We start from the raw sequence: 5,000 nt of genomic DNA, 5'->3' as shown, positions 1-5,000 counted from the left end.
TTTAGGACCACCCAGTTTGCTTCAAGTCTTTGGCGAACGTTCCCGAAAAACTCATGTGTTATCTGGCCTTTTGTTGAGTTGGTCCAAATTTCCTGCCAGGCATCGAGAGTCTGCTCCCGGATGTCTTTTTGCAGTTTGTTTTTTATTTCTATGGATGGTGTTGGTTGTAGTGTTGTGAATTCTAAGTTTCGGATTTTGAAATTTTGATTTCTGCTTAGATTGTATTTTGCTCTTCTCTCCTCTAAGAGTAGTTCTATCGGTATTGCGCCTGTGATTACCATTAGGGCATCGTATGAGATTGTTCTATATGATTTTGAAACTCTGATAAGGGCATGTCTTTGAGTTTTGTGTAAGAGTCTAATGTGATGTGAATTGTTAACCTTGTCTGACCAGGCAGCAGCGGCGTAGGTGAGTATAGGAACAAAGACTCCGTTGTAAATAGTAGCTAGGGTCTTGTGGTTAAGTCCCCAGTTGGCTTTGGCAATTGTAGCAAGAGCGTGAAATATCATTTTGCTTTTATTTGATATTAGTTGCAGGTGAGGAGTTATGTTTAATCTTGTGCCAAATTTGACACCGAGATATTTAACGGAGTTTTTCATTTTAAGTGAGCTGTTCCCGATCTTGACTGTGGGAGGTCTTCTAATATCTAGAAAGCCTTTTAGCAGAATCATTTCTGATTTCTGTGATGAAATTTGGAGTTTTTGTTCCCTACACCATTCTAAGATTGTGGCTGTGATGGAGTTTGCAGTTGTTTCCAACTGTAATCTAGAGTCTCCTGAAGTGAGGACTATTAGGTCGTCCGCGTAAGCAATGACTTTGTGGCCTAGACTATTTAGGCGATTTAGAAGTTCGTCGAATATTAAGTTCCAGAACATGGGTCCCAGGATAGAACCTTGAGGGCAACCTTTGTTTACTGATTTGCGGGATATGAAGCTAGAGGTGACTATCTCTGCTGTTCGGTCAGAGAGGTAACTTTGAATAACTTTGTATATATTTTGCGGACAATTTCTATTTTTTAGGTTCCAGAGGATGCTGGGCCACCATACCGAATCGAAAGCTCCTGAGATGTCGAAGAGCAGACCTATCATATATTTGTTCCGAGAGTAAGTTACATGTTTTCTTAATTCAACCATGGCGTCCTCTGTTGACCTTCCGGGTTTGAATCCGAATTGTCTATCAGAGGTGAGCTCATGGTTGTGCAGAAGGCAGTGGATCTTATTGGCCATAAGCTTTTCCAGAATTTTGCCGAGGACTGGGAGGAGAGAGATCGGCCTATAGGACTTAGGATCGCTCTCCTCTTTCTCTTTTCCTTTAAGTAGCACACGAATCTGAGCACGCTTCCATTGTTTTGGGAATACGCCGTGGGTTAGGCAATCATTAAACAGTTCTGTGATTTCCCCATGTAGGGTAGTCCAGGCCCGCTTAATGATTACGTTTTCTAGTCGGTCGTGTCCGGGGGCTTTATTCGGTTTAAGGGATTTTACTATTGTGGCTATGTCTGTTTTTAAGAATGGGGGAGAATTTTCCGTGGCTGGAGGTGACGACGTCTCCAGTCGGATGTTAATTTGTCTGTTTGTTTCGTTGGTCGTGTTATCGTCTGGAACTAGGTGGGCTAAGAGTTTGTCTATTGTGTCGCGTAGTGTGATTGTTTGTTCACCTTGTATTTGTATACTTTCGCATACTTTGTCTGCTTTTAGTTTTTTGTTTGCTATTTTGTATGTTATTCCCCATGCGTTTTCGTTTCCTTCCTTGGAGACGAAGTTTCTCCAGCTTTTGAGTTTCGCGGATCTAATTTTTGATATATATTTATTTCGGAGGGTTCGATAAGACTCTCCTAAGGATTGCCTTACCGATTTCGTTTTTGTTCTTTGATAGATACGTCTTGCCTCAGTGACCTCTTTTCTAAGTTTGCTTAGTTGCGGAGTCCACCAAGGGACGGATTTCGGGAAGCGTGTTTTTTGCGGGATGGATTGTTCTGCTGCTGTTATGATTTTATTTTCTATTTTCGCGGCGAGTGATTCTGGAGTTGAGGTTTCTAAGGGGGGCGGGTCGTTTGTAGTTTTGTTGGAGAGACAGTGGTGAAATTTGTCCCAGTCTGCTTTTTTAACGTTGAACCTATTGGTTCTGACTGGTCGGCTAGAAGTGTGGAATAGTTGGATGGAATAGGTTATTAGACTGTGGTCGCTCGTGGTCGTACTGTCATGTACCGACCAACACCTGATTTTGTCGAATGAGTTTGCACACGCTAGAGTGAGATCAATGTTAGAAGTTCCTCTAGGTGTGTTGAATGTGAAGGTTGCGGAAGGCTTATTAACTACGAAGAGTCTGTGTTGGGAGATGAAATCTTCCATTGTCTCTCCTCGAGGATCTGTGCGTTTGCTGAACCAGAGGGGGGAGTTCGCGTTTGAATCTAAGCTAATTATTATTTTATGCCCCTTGAGAGTTGTAATTGCTTTATCTAGGTGGGCTAAGTATGAGTCTATGTTTTCGCAAAATTGGAGATACGCGTTGATTATGTAGAATCTGTCGTCTTTCGTGCAGATTTCTACGCATGTGCAATGGGTGTTGCTTATTTGTGCGATCTTAAGGGCTTCTATTTCGGTGTTGAAAATAACTATTGCTGATTTAATTTTGTCCGCGGTAGAGATTTTTGAAAAGCGTTTTTTGTCGGTTATGATTTTTGTAGTAATTCCGAAGCCTGGGATGGAGTTCGCGTTACTGTAGGGCTCCTGAAGCAAGAGTATATCTATCTTTTTGTTTGTCGCTATCTGTCTGAGTTCGTCAGTTACTGTCTTAGAACCTCCGGCGTTTATTTGTGCTACTTTTAGGATTCGCGTGCTACTTGTGTTGCGTCTAGTGGATACTTGGCCTATTTTAAGGGTGGGCATGGATTGGGAGTGGTTAGGTTTATAAACCATAATCCGTGCGAGCGAGGACCTGATTTATAGCAGCGATGTATGCCGGACATTCGCTGTGGGTGACAGAGTGGGTGGCGGGTTTGCCGGTTTTCTGGCAATTATGGCAGCAGGACGGTTTGGCCTTGTTTGGGCATGTTTTGAAAGTGTAGCCCTTTTTTGCCGCAAATACAGACTTGCGTTGCCCGGTCTCCGCCGCGTGGAGGCGGGGTTGGACTTTGGAGACCAGTAGATAGGGACAGTTAGTGTCGTCGTTGTGAGTCTAAAGATGGGCTATGCCTGGGTCCTATGTGGACTATACTAGCCGCTCTCTCGACGCGTGCCGATGGTCTGGCTCTACCCTCGTTCGTTATCGTGACAGGGGAAGACAACGTGCTACTCCCGCTGCCACCTCGAGTCCAACCCAATCCAGGCACTCTTGACGGAGTAGTGTTAAAGTCAATTTATCTCCGCAAGAGGGGCTTCAGCCTGGCCCGAGGGGGCGAACCCCGAGGGGTCCGCCCAGCATGCCGTTCGAATGGCGGAGTGGACAAGTCCACGTCTGCCCGTCACTCAAGTCGGACACGGGACGACTCCAAAGCTAGCGCCGCCTGATAGGAAGCGCAAGCTGGGTCCCGCGACTTGTGTGCACTAGCCCACCCTCTGTCCTTGCAATTAGAGCAGACCGGAGGTTCACTCTTCTTGCTACAGAGCGTGAAGGTATGCCCCTTTTGGGAGCAGTGACCGCACACGTCCTCCTTGAATTTACAACGCTTCGAGGTATGCCCGAAGCGTTGACAACGGTAGCACCGAAGCACCTGGACGAAATCCCGTACACGACAGGAGTTCCATCCAAGGTAAACTCGGCTACCCCTCTGCTTCAGCCGCTGAAGATTCTGCGGACTGACGGCAACGACCCAGTTGGCTGTCTCCGGGGTCTTGCCAGCCATGCGGCTGACCCGAATTCCCGAAGGCACATCCTTCTGGTTCGCATCGCAGAGATTTTGCCTCCAAATACTGGAGGCAATTTCGTCCTTACCCATCCGACGCGGGACGTCGTAAACTAAAACCTCGGGGTCCCGCTTGGTAGGTAAGGAGACGGACAGACCCGCGCTCCGGAGCTTCTTATTGCCAACGAAGGCTTGCAGGTCCTCCTTTCGGTCGGTCTCGACGACGATGCCACCGGAGTGGATGCGTCGGACCGACTTAATTCGGATCGCCTCCTTCGCTGGTTTAACGAGCGACAGAACAGTAACCTTCGTAACTTCGCTGCTCTGTCCTTTTTCCTTCGGCGGGAAGATTTTTACCACATGCTGCGATTGTGGCCGTCTCCCCGCTTCCGGAGAAGCTCCTTTGCAGTCGACTTTGTTCACATGGGCGTAAGTCGACTGCGCGGCGTTGCAGGCCGTCTTCGGGAGAGTTCCCTTGGACGGCCCAGGTCGCATCGCACTCATTACGGCAGGACGCGCTTTTAGGTCCGCCCTGACCGCGGCGAGCTGCCCTTCGACGAAGCTATTCCGTTGAATAAGCTCCTGGACCAGCTCGTTGAGTGCCTCAACCTCGGCGAGTATCTTTGACCCGGACTCCTTATTGACTTTCGACTCAGGTCGAAAGCAAAAGGTCCGTATTTCGGACACTCGCCTAAAGGCTTCGTCTCTTACGAGATCGAGAGGCCGTACCTTCTGCCCGGAGAACGTCCCCTTCGGTCTCCTGGCCCGGTTTACTGCGGCCTTGCCGGTGGGTGCGCCCGGCTTGGCTCGCTTTGACTTTTTGGTGACGGTTTGCCAACCGTCACCAGTAGGGTCCTCGACACGCTCGGGTGCCGACTGCACCTTCACGAGTGACGTGTCTCCGACTCGTTCGATTACTTCCACGTTACCGGTGTCCGGCGTACCTTCTACCGTGGGCTCGGTTTTCACCGAGACCGCTCGCGTGGGAGTCACACATCTTTGCAAGATCACACGAGGATTGGCGATATTAATCACCTTCCCGGATCTTGTCTTTCTCACAGACGCGGGGGGACTGACAGCTGCATTTGCAGTTCCCGCGTCTGCGGCGACGGCTTCACTCCGAGTAGGAGCTGGACCCGTCGTCTTTGGACGCTTA

This window comes from Megalopta genalis, unplaced genomic scaffold (assembly GCF_051020955.1).
Source record: "Megalopta genalis isolate 19385.01 unplaced genomic scaffold, iyMegGena1_principal scaffold0223, whole genome shotgun sequence".
In the NCBI taxonomy this organism is placed as follows: domain Eukaryota; kingdom Metazoa; phylum Arthropoda; class Insecta; order Hymenoptera; family Halictidae; genus Megalopta; species Megalopta genalis.
Note: the sequence above shows the minus strand (reverse complement) of the source record.